The sequence below is a fragment of the Gymnoscopelus microlampas genome (assembly GCF_963454915.1).
Source record: "Gymnoscopelus microlampas genome assembly, chromosome: 4".
In the NCBI taxonomy this organism is placed as follows: Eukaryota; Metazoa; Chordata; class Actinopteri; order Myctophiformes; family Myctophidae; genus Gymnoscopelus; species Gymnoscopelus microlampas.
Genome location: NC_139941.1, coordinates 8,268,559 through 8,287,072, shown reverse-complemented (window position 1 = coordinate 8,287,072; position 18,514 = coordinate 8,268,559). Strand labels below are relative to the sequence as shown.

General features: G+C 41.1%; 1 protein-coding gene and 1 long non-coding RNA gene across 2 annotated transcripts in view; one reads left to right on the top strand and one right to left on the bottom strand.

Annotated features, from left to right (window-relative positions):
* Positions 1–18,514, top strand: part of edil3a (EGF-like repeats and discoidin I-like domains 3a) — a 347,259-nt gene that overhangs the window by 106,881 nt on the left and 221,864 nt on the right. The gene's annotated exons all lie outside the window — the stretch shown is intronic.
* Positions 15,751–17,773, bottom strand: LOC311044282. Its single transcript, XR_014600671.1, has 2 exons — positions 17,622–17,773; positions 15,751–16,470 (listed from the first exon to the last, which is right to left on the bottom strand). It is a non-coding gene; the product is annotated as an uncharacterized lncRNA (long non-coding RNA).

The following is an 18,514-nucleotide window of genomic DNA, read 5'->3' as shown; positions in this document are numbered from 1 at the left end:
TCGTAGCGCGGCACCGAGTGCCGCGCTACGAGCTGTATATCTGCTATTTTTTGATATAGCCAAATAAATCTTACAATGACACAAAATGACGCTTTCCCGGGTCTTAAAGAGTTAAGCCCCCTCTGGGGTGCAGAGAAAATGATTTGATATGGTCTGAATACGCATTAATCAAGGGGCCGTTGTTATTGGACAGAGAGAGTGGGGGAGAGAGACAGAGAGAGAGAGAGAGAGAGAGAGAGAGGGGATTCTGTATCAGAAAACGTTAATAAACAAATTGTAGCGTATGCATAATTCCTGCAATTAAATGATAGGGTACACCAATGAGGGTTTCCTGCGATGACAGCAGAGTGTGGCTTAGTGTCCATTATCGTTGTTGTCGGGCGGAAACCTTGTATCTTGATTATTTCAAACTTTTATTTTTATTTTTTTCATAAATGAATGCCCTACTTAAGTGGTTCTCAACCAGTGGTCCGTGGACCACCAGTGGTCCTTGGGGGGGGGGGGGGGGGGGGGTATCAGGGGGTGAGTTAACATAGCGTCACAATAATTTTAACCACTTAGCTTTGGCTATTCAAAAAAATGTTCTGAAGTAAAAAAAAAAAAGTACAACATTTGCCTTTGAGATGTGGTGGAGTAGAAGTAAAATACTTGGAAATTGGAAATACTCAAGTAAAGTACAAATACCTCAAAATTGTACTTAAGTACATTACTTGAGTACATGTACTTAGTTACTTTGCACCACTGCCGAGAATCATGCTGACCCCCCGATGCATGTCGATGCATTCAGGAGAAAATAATCTTCTCTTATCCATTTATAAATGGATGAGTGACTGACTGAGTGACTGAGTGAGTCCGTCCCACATATCTCGAGAACCCTCTGACCGATCGACTTCAAACTGGACGTGCGTATCGCAGAGGGACCCGAGGGAGCGATCCGCCGAGTGGGAAGTCAATTGGATCAGCGGGTTGTCCAGAACTATCGATGAATCCTCAAATCACCATATCCCTTTTATGCCCGGTAGAGCTCCCACATATATATAGGAGAGAGAGAGAGAGAGAGAGAGAGAGAGAGAGAGAGAGAGAGAGAGAGAGAGAGAGAGAGAGAGAGAGAGAGAGAGAGAGAGAGAGAGAGAGAGAGAGAGAGAGAGAGAGAGAGAGAGAGAGAGAGAGAGAGAGAGAGAGAGAGAGAGAGAGAGAGAGAGAGAGAGAGAGAGAGAGAGAGAGAGAGAGCAACATCTGACCCTGATGTTCACAGTTGATCTCAAACTACATTCCCTGTGTGTTTGTGGTGATGATAGTGTGCATGTGATGTGTGGATAATGTGGTGTGCGGTGATAGTAGCGTGTGTGCGGTGTTGGTAGTGTGTGTGTGTGTATGTGGTATTGGCGCAGGTAGCGCTAAAGGGCCTCACAAAGTCAGTCATTATTCAAATGCGGGCCCTCCGTCCCGGCAGTGACAAGGGGACACGCCATGCTAGTATTGGGAAAGTGGCCAATTATTGTAATGAACTGTCACAGGGCGAAAATTGGGAGTGATTTGGCCCCGGTGCGGCGAGGTGACACGGGGACACATTATTTCATGGGTGGAACGTTCCCAATTTAACCCATTAAGACCGGGAACGCATCTGTGTGTGTGGTTTTTTTTGTGTTTTTTTTGGGCTATTCAAAAATAGCAGATCTACAAGCTTTATTTTTTCATCGTGAAAATGTGTGCAAATCTTTGACGTGAAAAAGTTTGAGAACCACTGATATATATTCACCCGTTTCCTAGGCTGTGTGTTTTCCACTTCCTGTCGATTTGATCCAATGAAATCCAATGAAACTGGTCAGATGACCAATGATATCCAATGAAAATCGACAGGAAGTGGAAAACACACAGCCTAGGAAACAGGTGAATAGCAACTATATTTTATTTTTTTTAAAAACGGTTAGGATTTAGAAGACATTTGTGGAATCCCCCAGAAGCAAAGATTTGAGTTACAAATGTTCGCTTTGAAAAAAACATATACGTTCAAAGATTTGCACACATTTCCCGATAAAAAAAAAAAAAAAAAAAAAACAGCAGATCTACAAGCTCATAGCGCGGCACTCTGTGCCGCGCTATGAGCTTGTATATCTGCTGTTTTTTAAAAGCCAAAGAAATCTAAAAATGACACACAGGTGCGTTCCCGGGCCTAACGGGTTAACCAAGGACAAAGTAGATATGAGCATTACGGGATGTTTCGCTCAGCTGTTACGCTTCATCTCAGGCCAGCGGTCCAGCCCCCCCCCCCGCGTGTGAATTAGCCAGCCGCGTAATGTTCTATTGACGTGGCTATTACAGCACTGGGTCGGGGGCCATGGGCGACTATACGGATGGAAATTAGCATTCTTGGCTAAATCCGGCGTATTTACACCGCATTTTATGTGTGGTGTTCATTAATTATGCGCTGTCCCCCGTCCAAATAAACGTATGAATAAATATAATGGGGACGATTAAATATTTCCTTTTTTCGACATTTCAAAAGATTGCCAAAGGAATTTCAGAAAAATAATTATTATTATTATTATTATTATTATTATTATTATTATTATTATTATTATTATTATTATTATTATTATTATTATTATTATTATTACCCTTATTATTAATATTATTATTATTACATTTACCCTAATTATAATTATAAATGTAATAATTATAATAACTCCATAAATGTGAAAAATCTTTAATAACTAGTGAAAATAGCAGATCTACAAGCTTGTAGATCGGCAATTTTCACTGTTAAATAGGGCTTAAAGGGATAGTTCACCCCCCAAAATGATCAAAAACTCTTTTTTTTATTTTTTTTGTCGCATTCCTAAGCCAATAATTTGATGACCAGCGGACCTGTACGCAGCGGTTCCGGTAGGAGACACAAAGGAGACTCCTTGTGTCTCCTACCGGAACCGGTGCCGGTCATCAAATCATTGACTTAGGAATGCGACAAAAACTGAAAAACATCCATGAATTCAAGAAGTCACCATGGGGGTGACTAATCCATAGAAATTCATTTTGGGGGTGAACTATCCCTTTTAAGTGGTTAAATCATAATGTATTAATGTACAATGTGTTGGTCCTGGGGAGACACTAAAATGTAAATGTTGGGTCTCAGCCGAAACAGTTTGGGGAAACACAGGATTTATGAAACACCATATTACAGTATGTGTTTGGTCTTCACACCACGTCTCCTTCCTGGCAAAATGATGATATTCATCACTGTCCACACTTTCTGTTACGGTTCCATCATTATTCTTAATTAGGGCCCAATTATACATCATAACAGATTTCCAGTTGATATAGTTGTGACATGTTTGTTTGTTTGCGTGTGTGTGTGTGTGTGTGTGTGTGTGTGTGTGTGTGTGTGTGTGTGTGTGTGTGTGTGTGTGTGTGTGTGTGTGTGTGTGTGTGTGTGTGGGTGGGGTGGGGTGGGGTGGGGGGGCAATGGAACTTAAATAGTATACAGTTACTACGGATGATGCTTTTATTTTATCTTACAAGCTCACAACGTGTTTAATCTGCAACACATAATGTAGTGGGGGGTCCCTGCTTTATCTCTCTCACTGCTAAGTGTGTGTGTGTGTGTGTGTGTGTGTGTGTGTGTGTGTGTGTGTGTGTGTGTGTGTGTGTGTGTGTGTGTGTGTGTGTGTGTGTAAATGAACACCCAAGTAGGGCGTTCATTTACGAAAAAACACAAACAGTTAGAATTATGGAGATAAGAGGCTTCTGCCCGACAGCATAGCAACGATAATATTGAATGCCTTCATCATCGTGTTGTAGAGTTCTCAACTGGCCTGAAAATTAAGGCCCTGCCCTAACCGAGCCCTAACTGGGCCGCCCCTGAACAATTACCATAATTTTAGGCCCAAAAACCCTGAAAATGTGTCATTATGTGCTTAATGTCCTCTAAGTCACGCATTCAACACACTTTGAACTGAGCAGATTGGACCTTCCGTTCCAGAGATAATGGCCAAAACATCATGAAAACGGCCACATTCGCCAACTTTCGAGGTTTGAGTTTTGGCCATATTTCTTTCTAATTATAAGGGCTAGGAAGGTCGGACGGAAACAAACTAGATACCTATTGATGAGCTGCCCGCATCCACTGCCATTTCCGTCGGCCTTACCGCTCGGCCGCTAGAGGCAGTTGAAATGTCTTTTTTTGGGGGTAGCCTAATCGATTTCTTTCCGAAAAACGTCGGGTTGGATAGGGTCGGGTTTGGGCGGAATTTGAGAACCCTACGTTCGTTAGCACTGCTGTCGTCGTGCAGCTTCCTGCTCCACGGATAATCAGCCATCAGTTGCCCGTGCGTGTGTGCGTGCGTCATCGCATGTGAAGCGATGAGGATCCATTACTGTTAGTCAGTTCACCTGCTCTCTGTCATCAACAGAGCCACATCCTGGCTGGCTCACTGTGTTTTTGAAGTGCTTCAATTAGGGAGGCGGCAGAAATGCTTCTGTTTTGTCCCGTTATGGTGCCTCTATACTACTTAACCCATTTAGGCCGGGGAAGAATCTGTGTCATTTATTTATTTATTTGGCTATTAAAAAATAGCAGATCTACAAGCTTGTAGATCTGCTATTTTTGGAAAAATCGTGAAAAGTTGTGCATATTTTTGAATATAATTTATATATTTTTAAAGCAAACATTTGTAACTCAAATCTTTGCTTCTGGGGGATTCTACAAATGTCTTCAAAAACAGTTTTTGTGAAAAAAGGTATGTTGCTATATATATCAGTGGTTGTCAAACTTTTTCATGTCAAGGACCCCCAAAATGATATCTATTTGGTCGTGGACCCCCATCTAAAAATATTTTTGTCCCAGGGAACCCCCAGAAGTTGTAACATGAGTTAAAAATGCTCGCTTAAAAAAACATATATATATTCAAAGATTTGCAAAAATGTTCATTATTTTTCAAAAACAGTAGATAGTGCCGTGCTATGAGCTTGTAGATCTGCTATTTTTTAATAGCCTAAAGGAATCTAAAAAATGACACACAGATGCGTTCCCGGTCTAAAAGCGTTAATGCCAGGGCCCATTTATCCTCTTTGTTTTCGTCTTTCTCCTCCTAAATAAAATGAGCCATCATCGCGCCGAGCACTTATGTTTATTTTTTTTCTAGCGGTTTCAGATGCACTGTAATACGCGGAGTCAGTAATGTTTAGTTTCCACATTCCACTGAGTTTTTTTCTCCAGTGCTGTAATAACAGAAAATAGAACTCGGGCATAAGTTGAAAACATATTATGGCAGTGGGGTTGTTCTAATCCTCTGCGTGAAGCCGGTGTTTTGTTGACACTGTAGCTTTGGGAACAGATTTGTTCACATTAGCAAACAGACTTAACTTTGTGAGATCAAGAGAGGATTGAGCCACATTAGAATTTATAGTTTGCAGGGGGACGGTACGTGTGAATAATGAGGTTCTGGGGGTAGGATTAGTCCAATGCTATTAGTAGGACTTGAACTAAAAGTATACTTAGTGACTTATAGAGTAAACAAAAGTATACTGACTTAGAGAGTAAACAAAAGTATACTGAATTAGAGTGTAAACAAAAGTATACTGACTTAGAGAGTAAACAAAAGTATACTGACTTAGAGAGTAAACAAAAGTATACTGACTTATAGAGTAAACTTAGGAAATATGAACGTGGTCTCCTTTCACCAGTGGTGAAAAAATAAGCACAGCGGAACTTCATTACGAAGCTAATCGGCACACCGATTTATGCGTGCGGCAATAGAGCTTTGTTTACATGGTGGTGATATATACCTGAGTGTCTGCACAGTAGAGATGCGCGTTTTTTCATCACCCACATCTGCGTCGTACACGTTCATTATCCATCCACCATCCAACCGCATTAATTATATCATCCTATTTATAGAGCCGTACCAACCGCGTGTCAAATAATTATGATTTTCCTGAGAAAATTAGAAGACTTTTTTTTTTTTTGCAGAATCGGCCTCGGGTCTCGAATGGGTTAAAAAAAAGAGGGAGAAAAGAAAGAAAGAAAGAAAGCAGAGTCCTGGGTGTATTTTGTTCCACTTTGCTAAGCAGTGTATTTATCTCGCTGGGACGCTTTGCTCTGGCTCTTGCGAGCGTTTTTTTTATTCACCTAGTTATCCTTCTTTTTTCGCTGCGGCGAAGAGGGACCAAGCTGTTATCAGGGCCTAATTGTGTGAGTCACCTTTCTGGTCACCGGGGCAGTGCTAGCGGAGGGAAGGAAGGACCTGGCAGAGTGCCAGTGGGGGGGGGGGGGGCATAAATAGAGATGCATGTCTAAAATCCCACAGGGGTTGGAGAAAAAAAAAAAAAGACTTACAGCTTAGGCCTAGCCTGGGCCGTTTTGGATGGCTACCAGCAGCCACACAGAACCCCCCCCCCAAAAAAAAGAAACACAAGCATCCTTTTTTTTTTGGTTCTTTACATCTGACTAACCTGGGAACCCGTCCGACACCTGTACACAATGCACACGCACACGTTGTGTAATTCTCGTCCGACAAATATAGCTAAAAATGTAAAATAATTAGCTGATCTACAAGCAAGGCGATCTACAGTGCGTCGCAAGGCCACGCATCGTTGTGAGCTTGTAAATTGATTTTTTTTGTGCTTTTTTAAAACTTTTTTGCTAAACCTCAAAAATAGCAGATCTACACGGTCATAGCGCGGCACTCGGTGCCGCGCTGTGAGCGAGTGATTTTTGAAAAATCCGTGAAAATGTGTGCAAATCTTTAAATATACATATCTTTAAGCGAACATTTAAACATTTGTCATTTTTGCCTTTTTTTGAAAAGAAAAAATTCTGTTGTCAAGGACTAACATCACATTGAGAATGTAGAGGCAGACAGGAGGATGAAAGCAACTCGTGATTTTGTGCAACATTAATTTCAATCAGTGCTAATGGTAGACTAAAACTATGATGACAAATGTCTACTGGTATGCCTAAATCAATTGACAATTGTGCCAACAAATAAACTAGATGAACCTGTTAGGGAGGACTAGTGGAGAAGAGATCCAGTAGAAGTAAGACAAAATCAAATGTTAGTCGACTAAATAGACTGTAGATTTAGTCGACTAAAATCTTTGATATTTAGTCAACTAAAACTAGACTAAAACTAAAACTTTCCAGATGACTAAAACACAACTAAATATCTAAATTGAACTTTATTCAAAAGACTATTATTAATACGACATCGAAATAACACTAATCTCCCACTCCCTCTGAATCTCTGTTTACACTCGCCACTGACACAGCAGAATGGAACATGGAATTATCCATTAGCACGCTCACACCACACACACACACACACACACACACACACACCACACACACACACACACACACACACACACACACACCCCCACACACACACACACACACACACACACACACACACACACACACACACACACACACACACACACACACACACACACACACACACACACACACACACACACACACTGCTGCTGTTTGTATGCATCAGTTTATTACATTGTATTACATTAATACAATGGATCAGTTTATTACACATTTAACATTATATAATCAAAATAATAACCTCTACACCTGAAGGGCATTTCCTGCTCCAATGTGCAGAATAATTGTCTCATCATTCCTTTGTTCTCTCTCTCTCTCTCTCTCTCTCTCTCTCTCTCTCTCTCTCTCTCTCTCTCTCTCTCTCTCTCTGCCTCTCTCTCTCTCTCTCTGCCTCTCTCTCTCTCTCTCTCTCTCTCTCTCTCTCTCTCTCTCTCTCTCTCTCTCTCTCTCTCTCGCTGCCTCTCTCTCTTGCTCTCTCTCTCTCTCTTGCTCTCTCTCTTTCTCTCTCTCTCTCTCTCTCTCTCTCTCTCTCTCTCTCTCTCTCTCTCTCTCTCTCTCTCTCTCTCTCTCTCTCTCTCTCACTCTCTCTGCCTCTCTATCTTGCTCTCTCTCTCTCAATTGCTTTCCACCTCTCTCTCTGGCTCTCTCTTTACCTCTCTCTCTCTCTCTCTCTCTCTCTCTCTCTCTCTCTCTCTCTCTCTCTCTCTCTCTCTCTCTCTCTCTCTCTCTCTCTCTCTCTCTGCTTCTCTATCTATCTTGCTCTCTCTCAATTTCTCTTGCTCTCTCTCTCTCTACCTCGCCCTCTTGCTCTCTCTCTCAATTTCTCTCCATCTCTCTCTCACTCAATTTATCTCAATCTTTCTCTCCATATCTCGCTATTTCCCCATCTCTCTCTCTCTCTCTCTCTCTCTCTCTCTCAGTGTAGTGTAGTGGTGTATAGAGGATCAGTAGTGGATCAGTATTCAGCTCACACAGTGCAGTGTGGATGCTCCCGCAGCTTAAAATGACACTCCAGGCTTTCCTGCCTCCGAGTGCCGCTCTGCATCTGAGTGGAGGGCTCTTCACCTGATATACGTGCACGCACGCACACACACACACACACACACACACACACACACACACACACACACACACACACATACCCCTCCAGTCTGCGTGCGTGTGTGTGTCTCTCTTTCAGATGATGGCTGTTTTTTTTTGTTGTTGCTTTTTGGGGGCGACTACGGCTCTGCCGCAGTGCATTCTGGGATATCCTGGGTTCATATAGTGCTTCTGGTTGATAACTTCCTTCTAGTCTAATCCCACTTAAATACATAAATAAGAAAGAGGAAAAAAACCCTGGGTGCTTGGGAGAGAGACTCAATGTCCTTAAACCATTTAGACCGGGAATGTATGTTGTGTGTCATTTTTCTGAGCTATTAAAAAATAGCAGATCTACAAGCTCATAGCGTGGCACCGAGTGCCATAGCTACGAGCTTTTTTTTTTTTTTTATCTTGATAATTTGGGCAAATCCTTGAATATATATATTTTTGTACATTTGTAACTCAAATCTTTGCTTCTGGGGATTCTACAAATGTCTTCTAAATCTTAAAAAGTTTCTGAAAAAACGTATGTTGCTATTTCAGTGGTTCTCAAACCTTTTCATGTTAAGGACCCCCACGATGATATGTATTCGGCCGCGGACCCCCATCTGAAAATATGTTGTTCCAGCGACCCCCAGAAGCAAAGATTTGAGTTAAAAAATGTTCCATTTAAAAATATATACATATTCACACAAATGTTGAAGATTTTTCAAAAATAGCAGATCTACAAGCTCATAGCGCGGCACTCGGTGCCGCGCTATGAGCTTGTAGATCTGCTATTTTTGAATAGCCCAAAGTGTAAAATAATGCTTTTTTTTTTTTAGCTCAAATGAAAAGGTGACACAGATGCGTTCCCGGTCTTAAAGGGTTAATCCCCTCCTTCACCCAGACAGAGAGTGACATCACATCCCTGGATCCTTGAAATGTACACAGGGATGAGCACAGGTAAAACCCTGCTGTGTGTGAAACCTCATAATATATCCAATACTTTAAACCTTTCAGGAAACGGAAGGGAAAAAAAGAACCACGTGTTCCAAATGGATCCATAGTAGTTTATTATTTAGTCACAGGTTCATTTGGTTCCATTTGTACACTCTCAGAGTTACACACCTTTTAGCACAATATCAGCGCCGTGACTCTGCTTGACCAGAATGGAACAGAGCCTTCATTAGTATCATTGGTAACACCTGTGAAGGAAGTAAGAGCTCCTGTTAATACTTTAACACTTTCACTTCCACCCCCTGAAAAGGTAAATAATAGCCTCTCTCTAGTGATGTGAGCTTGTAGATCAGCTTTTTTTGGCTACTTTAGTTTGACACCGTAGTATGATGAAGTAGGGCATTAGTTAGAATTAGAAAAAAGTTGAAATACGGAGGGACAAGGTTTCTGCCCGACATGATGGTATGGTAGCTGTTTTGTTCTCATCTTCCAGTGAAACACTCAGAAACACGGTAACGGTCTTTCCTGACACGGTTTTCCATGCGTTATGGTAAATGGTGCAGTTATATAGCACTTTTATCCAAAGCGCACTACATAGATTGTGCATTACATTCGCCCATTCACACACACACTCACGCACCGATGGCGGAGGAAACCACGTGTCGTATATTTTCGATCACAAGAGCGGGCATTTAATACCGGTTTCCTGAAGAAAGCTTAAAGTTGAAAGAAGTCCAGAGTCCAAGGATTCAGGTCAAGCATCATTTATTTCAGCCTGACTGGGACGTCTGCCATGTGGGTTCCTGATAAGCAGCGCGCCCAGTCACATATAAAGCACAACATTTTATACAAAGCTCACCTTCTACAACAAGGGGAGGGGTCAGGTAGTTTAAGCCCAACCCCTGATCCCTGTTCACCAATCACACACATACATGCATTCTAACACAGTTGTTGTCGGGCCGAGTCCCCGCCTACCTCACACATTTAGCAGTTATTACAGTGTAACAATCTGTCTTATTTCTAATTATCAAACTTTACTCTTACACAAAGTCTGGTATAGTATTTCTTGTTCAACATCTCTCAAGCTTTAGAATGAATCCACACACTTTATGGTTGCAAACAACAGTTAGAAATAATACATCAATAAAAGCAGCATTTACTCCAGAATGAATCTTCCCTTAATGACATTTCTCTTTGTTAACAGCATAGGTCAGAATTATCAACTTTATTCATTTCAACTATGCACTTTAAAGGACTTATTCTTGTATGAATGCACATGGTCTTACTCAGTTTGACAGAATTAGAATTAAACCTTAAAAGTCTTCTGTAGACATTCTGTCCTCCATTTACTATGCATTCACTGTCGGGGGTCAGCTGCCTCCTCACGAGGGAACAATGGTTATTCTGATTAGGTTAAATAAAAACAAAGAAGGACACTTCTCAACTGAAGGTGTCAACACCTGGTCTCCAGTGATTTACATCTCTTGCCCTGTGAGAGTTTGAGCTTCAAAAGATCTAAACACAGTAGAACAAAGCCCCTCTCCTGGAGGTGAACAACAGCTTATCCTATAGAAAAATAAGAGTTAGGGTGAGGGGAAATGCAAATTGATTATTGCAGCCGTCAAGCTTGGGAGTTTCTATAACACAGGATGTATTATGATCAATTATGAGAAACACCGTGTCCATGTTTGAAACGATACTACAATCCCCTCTTGGGAGACTTAATAACGTCTCCCACAAAGGAACTTTCAAACATGTGAAATAATAAAATACTGGTTAAAACACTCAGTGTTGTTCGCTCCTCCAGCCATCTGTCTGACCTAAAAAGAATTAACACTCAGCAGCTACTTCTGCATACCACTGAACCTGTGAAACGAATCATTTGGTTACTTGATCAAGACACATCATAACACACACTTTAACAAGGAATGTTCATTCTCCACGCGCACAGAAATGTTCTTCTGTTCTTTCTTTTTTTTGCCTAAACTAATAAACCGCAAAATTCTTCTTCTTTTTCTTCGAATGTCCATGTCCGCTTACTGGGGAATTTCCAGTCAAGCTGTCCACAGCTCTTGGGCAAGGGGAAAAGAGGGGGTTTTGTGTAAATGATGAAGGGGGGGGATGATTGTCATCCTTTCCATGACAATGGTACGGTTTCTCTTGTTTGACAAAAGGCGTGTGAAACCTGCTGGAATCACCTTTCCACTGAGGGGGTTTTGTCTTTCATCTTGACAAAGCAACTTTGTAGAATCTCAAAAGCCCCATGATCTTTGGAACCTCCTGCTCTCTGCCTGGGACGATTTGTAGAGCTGAGTCGACAAGTTAACCCCCATGGCTCCCTGCTGTCAAACTGTAACACCTAGCCGTCTGCCCGATGTCTGTCATCTGTCGTCCTGCCGTGTTGCTTTTGACGAGTATTTAACAGCCCTCTGGTCGAAGATTCACGCCATCTCCTGGTTGGTTGAGCTGCTCCTCCTGTCGTAGGCCTCCTGTTGAGCTGTCAAACTGGACCTTGTCGTAGACGTTTGTAGGGCTGTGTTGAAACGGTAGACCTTCTCGTCTTTGCAGCAGTCATCTCCTCGACCTTCGTCTGGTCTGCTGTCATCTGGGACCCTTCTGTTCTCCTGGTGCCCTGTAGCGACGCGTTAGATGAGCCAATGCTGATGAGTAGACCGACGGCCTGGCGATCGATGCTCCTTTCTCCGCTGATGTCGTGACACTAGGGTTGAGATGACTTCAGGTTGAAGGGCCTCGGACCAGCACAGCTTTCCTGGTGTATCGATTTCTTTGACTTTGGCTCCATTTGATATCCCACCGACTCCATCTTGCAGCCCTGGACACCATCCACTCAGCCATGATCCCCTCTGGATTATCAGCCATCTGTGTCTCCAAGTTCCTCCAGCTTCTCCAACTCCATTCCTGACAGGAAAATACTCGGCAAAAACTTTCCCTAGACTTTTCCTAATAAATCAAACATGTTTCCAAACAGATAATACATTTTAACTAGGTCTTAGCCTATTGATTCCTACATAAATTACTCTATCTCAATTTTTCATTACAATCAAACTTTTTCAATTTTTCCCTCCTTTGTATGTTTTTCAGAACACTAATTCAAAATTTATACTACAGTACTCTCTGTACAAACATCCCCTCTTGGTCCTAAATTTAGTAATAACAGAACTTTTACTCTCAATATTTTCAAAATGTGTACTCTCCTTAAAGCCTAATAAATCTATTTTACTTAAATACAGATCAGTGTTGGTGATGTTTTGCCACCAGGGTGCAAAGCCGTTTAAACAAATGGATCGAAGACCCCCCTAACTATCTGTCAATTTCTATCTAATCTGTCTACCTTATTCCTATCATGGCGTCTCGAGCATGAGGATAAACTCCCCTCCAGCCACCTATTTGTGACCCTCAAGGTTCTGCCAAAACTATACTAATTATTAGGTCTGCACCAGAAAAAAGACTTCTTCCACCCCTGGTAACTCACATCAACCAACACTTACCTTAAAACTGCGTCAGATTCTCTTTCTTTCCCTGGTTCCTAACAAAAACAAACAAACAAACAAAATGTGGTAATTTCAAAGCAGACACAGACATCTCCTATTAAATGCTTGGATTTTGTATATTGTTCTGTTACCTTATATAAACGAATTTCAGCCTATTTTTAGCACCAGTACTGAACCACTGAATTAAGTATTTAAGTCCACTATCGAAACTCTATTATATTAGTCGATTCGTGATATGAAAAAGAATAGTGATCCAGACCGGGAACTGTTTATAAGCTGTCACTCAATTTAAGGCAAATTTACAGTTTACATTTTAGCACCAAAGAGAAAGGTCTATGTCCTTTTAAAAACCTGAACGAAAAAGTGTACCTCCTTCATCTCTTGGCCATCAGAAGGCCAACAATGACTCTGTCCTGAGATCTCCTATTTAATAAACTAAAATCTAATTCACTTTAGCAAAATCACAAATATCTCCCTGTTGCAGTATAGTTCAGGTGTTTTTTGGAATGAACCCCCAAACCCCTGCAATCAGAAAGCCAGTGAAACCTCTACTTACTAGTTCCTCCATTTTAACCTTCAATTATAACCAAATCATAATTTTAAATCAACACTGTCTAATTACTTATTCACGGCTGAGTCAATTAAATAAAGTGTATCTTTTTAGTCGAAGCACACATGCTAGCTATATCACATGTCCCTCAATATTTAAAGTAACACCAACAGATCCTAATGTGGCCATGTTATGCTTTTCCAATCCGTGTTCAAACCTTGGTCGTTCTCGGAAAGAACACAAGCAACCCTGTTTCTGGCCAGATAACAGGATCTTCCAAAGGCATGCATTCCCCTGGCTGCAGTCTCTCCGAAAACAGCCCTGATCTGACACAAAAGGACAACACACTCATAACAACATATTAGACCAGTTAAATAATTAAGCCGTCATAAATGAAGCACAAATCAAATCGAATCAATCCTATATAATAAAACCTTAGCTCTCAATATTTAAATATCTTCATACGGACCTCTACAAATCTATAGTTGATCAAATTTAACCTTTACTCATATTATTTCTTTACTGTAACATTCCAATTTTCATTTCTTCTAAATTCACTTCTTACTGTCCTATTTTGTAGATTACTTTAACAGTTCAAAGATTATTTTCACTATCGTTTAGACTAAATCGTTATGTTTCTGTTCATCAGTTAGATATTTAAACAATCATTTCACATCTCTCCCCTCTTACAACACTTACTTCAAATGTGTTGTAAAAAGTGAAATCCCACCAAGAACACCTAAAAAATCATCACTGAAGCCAAGCTATTTCAAACACACAGACGTACCGAAAAAAACTCTCAACATTCAGCCAAAATAAAATCACCTTCCGAAGCCACAATCACAACAATCACAGACCGCACACCCCCCCCAGGGGGAAAAAATCGCACGCGTCAACGAACAACACACATACACAACTGAAAACCACAGAATAAGCATGTACAATCTGCAAAAAAACCCTTGTAAGCAGGCCATTGAAAAATTCCTGCATTTTACAACCGAAAGCCTTTACAACAGTCAAAACTCATTGTGTTGTTCAAAAATGAACAAAACAAAACAACAAAACCATAGTAACAAACATCCACACACCCACACACACAAGACCAGTCATACAACATCAAAAACGCTCACGCATGAGACAAACACAGAATGACACTCACATCTTCACTGTCCAGACCAAGAAGAAAGTATAGCATTACCACGAAAATGATAATTAAGAAAGTTGTACACAGCCGAAAAGCCATGACCCCACAAAGTCGCCACCAGAACCACAGGTCCACTAGCCGCTCACAGCAACACTGCAAACGCACACACACACACACACACAATAAGAGCCTCCAGTCTTCTCCTCACCGCACGTCCAACACACAGTACATCACAACAAAACTACAACTTAAGTGCTCTAACTACACAACACGTAGGCCTACCGAAACAAAGCTTGAATAAAACGCATCATACAAACAAGTATCAAAACAATATTAACCAAAACCATTAACCCCATACATTCAACACAAACAACAAAGCTACACGCAACACTTCCCCCAAAGGCATTTTCCGGGCATAACAGGACGTCAATGACTCCTGCGGTTTTCAGCCTTCGACCAATGACTTCAAAGAAAGTATCACATGCCACTTCAAGCCTCATACACCTCACGGGAATCGCCCGCATGTACCTCGTCACGGGAATCGCCCGGTCTTCTCAGCACACAATGCAACCTCGTTGCATAATCACCTCTAATAATGGACATTTTACGGGCGTCTAGCACTCGAGGTCTAGCGCGCGCCGGCGTCTCCATGCGCCTGTACAAACGCACAAAGCTGATAACCGGGATCCATGTAAAAAATACACATAGCAGAACCCAGAGGAAAAATCTGCTTCTCATTTTAATCTCAGATGCTTCTCTTGAGCAACCAGCTTTTATTTCTCATTTGAAGATCACTTAAAGATCACCTATGGATTTTATGGCTCCTAACTTGAATACTAGGATCCGTAAGCGAGACATAGTGGGAGACAGCGGTATATACATTAGAGCTGTATTTGAGAGATAGATGAGGAATAGACAAGATACATTAAGAGCTGTATTTGGGAGATAAATGAGACATGGGCGAGATACATTAAAAGCTGTATTTGAGAGATACATGAGACATAGGCGAGATACATTAAGAGCTGTATTTGAGTGATAAATGAGGCATAGGTGAGATCTCCCTATTGGCTTTGTTAAGTCTCTTTAGCTTCTCATTGAGACATACATTAGCAATAATTGATATTTAATTTCCCATTTCTCATTGAGGTATAAATGAGTGAACATGCTAATAAATATTTAAAAAACAGCATTAATTGTGGCAAAAACACATTTATTGAAGTATCCACAAACAGCAGGCAGCTTTAACATATATTTATATGTACAAAAACAAAAATGTATTGGCATCAATTTACATAAAAGTTGAAACTTAGGTATACTGGGAGTGGGGAGACTAAAACTAAGACGAAAAATGTTCTACCTTTTTCCACTGACAAACTAAATGGAAACTAAATAAAAGCTATGATGACTAAATATACTGACAATTTCGTCAACAAATAACTAGACTAAAATGTTAGGAAGGGACTAGTGGACAAGCGATCTAGTATATGTCATCTTACAATTAGTTGCATGCTGAAAATTGCAGATCTACAAGCTCACGTGTCGCGGTGCAACGTGTTGTGAGCTTGTAGAGCTATTTTCAGCAAGTGCAAAAACAGTCATTACGACGGCATCAAGGCCCGACAAAATACATTTTTAGTCGACTAAATCAACTGTAGATTTAGTCGACTAAAATCTTATGACATTTAGTTGACTAAAACTAGACTAACACTAAAACATTCCAGGTGACTAAACTAAGTGAAAACTATTCAAGAGACTAATGACTAAAACTAAAATCTGCTGCCAAAAACACTGGGGAGTACATAGTCCTTTGCAGCACGGCTTCGGCACTTGTTGGTCATGGCTTTCTTCAAGCCCTCTTCACTGAAACCATTGGTCCATGATGCCAGAGAGGAACACCGCAAGACGTAGTCTGCAGACAGAGAAGATGACATGACACAAGTCAGTCAACATGGGTTTCCCCCGGTTAAATATATACATTTTAAAGACTATATGACTCTACAGACTGAGCACAGCATAGCCACAGACGAGGCCAACCTGGTTCAGAGTGTACTGTACGTCCCACCAGCGCAACATGTTGGAACATGCATTTTTTTTACTGCACAAAGGCAGCCAAATTGCCCAATGATAATGTATTGGTGACATCATAAATTGAGAATATAATTTACAAAACCAAGATTTGTCAAGGATCAAGAATATTTATATGTCCCAAGCTGGGCCTTTCACAGCAGATAATAAACGCCCTAAAACACAATACAGTAAGACAGACATGTGTATATTGTCACAAGATACCCCCAACAATCTTTTTAGCCCCCTTAAAAGGAGAATTCCATGCTAGAATGCTTTCTTACCTTTCTTTGTAGTTGTTACGTCCCCACCAAAGAGGTCCAGGTGTTTATTTTGTGCAAAAACTCCTTATTGCCTATTTCCCCTACCGTAGGCCCTCAATGAATTGCATTGAATGGAATGGGAATTGAATGGGGCTATGGGGTGTTGTGCTAATTCGCTTATTTCCATCGAAATAAGTAGTAAAGTGTGCCTCTTGGGATATTATTTACATTATGGAAAGAGGATATATACAAAAATAATAATAATTTTGAGCAAAAGAAATAAGCGAATTAGCACAACACCCCATAGCCCCATTCAATGCAATTCATTTAGGGCTCATGGTAGGGGAAATAAGGCCAATAAGGAGCTTTTGCACAAAATAACACCTGGACCTCTTTGGTGTGTACTTAACAACTACAAAGAAAGGTAAGAAAGCCTTTTAGTATGGAATTCTCCTTTAAGGGCATTTTTCTGTCTAATACCTAGATTATCATACCAGCAAATAGCAGCAAAGTATATGACATTCATATCATTGATTTGTTTACCTGAAACCTGGCTAACTTCCTTAAACAGAAAAGGCACTGCTGGCCTTTCTTGCAAACAATTTCAGTATTGGAATCGAATTTCAGACGATTGTCGATTATGGTCCCAAGATATCTATAAGTGGTTACCAACTCCACTGACTGGCCATCTATAACACTACTCTGAGGAACTAGTGGTGTGACAAATACTTACTGAACAGTGCATCCCTCTTCGCCTCATCCAGTTTGTTCTTCCCCTCTGGGATGACACCATGCTTTCCGCATATGACGGCATTGCGGCACTCCTCATGGGTGAAGAACACCTCGAACAACGCGTGGAATAGCCTCTTGCAGTCCTTCCTGGCACGCTGGACAGAGGAAATCAACTGTCCACAGCCTGTGAATAGAGAGCGAGCAATTAACCAACTGCATTTTAAGACATCAGTTTTGCACTTGTAAGGCTCAGCTACATTGACCCCTTTCTGCGCTCAGTGCACCATGAAAACAGACAACTGTGACCTTCTGAAAACTTCACTATCTAGTTGCAGCTCACAACACGGATCACTCGCTACCAAGAACGTCAGGTTCAGTGTGAAATGTATGGCAAACGTAAACATCCATACCTGGATATAGCTCCTGCTGCCCGAGACTGGACACTCCAGACTCTAGGTCACCAGGGTGATAAAGCCCTTCAGTGCGTCTAGTTGCTCAGAGCCTAGAACAAAGACAAAAAAATCTGAGTCTACTGAGTGTATTTGTAAAACAATAAGATTGAGTACTGTTCTATATAGCTCTACAGTATATTCTGATAGCAGTCATTGATGAGTATTTGTTCAGTAGCAGGGGTCGATCTCCCCTGCTCTTCAGTAAACAGAAAATGTAGGGATATTTTGGGATACCAAAGTTTTCCAGTCATGTCAGAGAACTCACAAAAGAGGTACAGGATAAAGTAAAGTTTCAAGTGAGACAAAGACATTAGCAGACAACTGAAAACTGCAACATTACAGGCAATAAAACTTACTGATACTGGAGAGCACAGTGGTTATCCTCCTCAACTGGAGCTGGAGCTTCTCCACCTCAAACCGACAAGAGTCGCAAGGCTGCCAC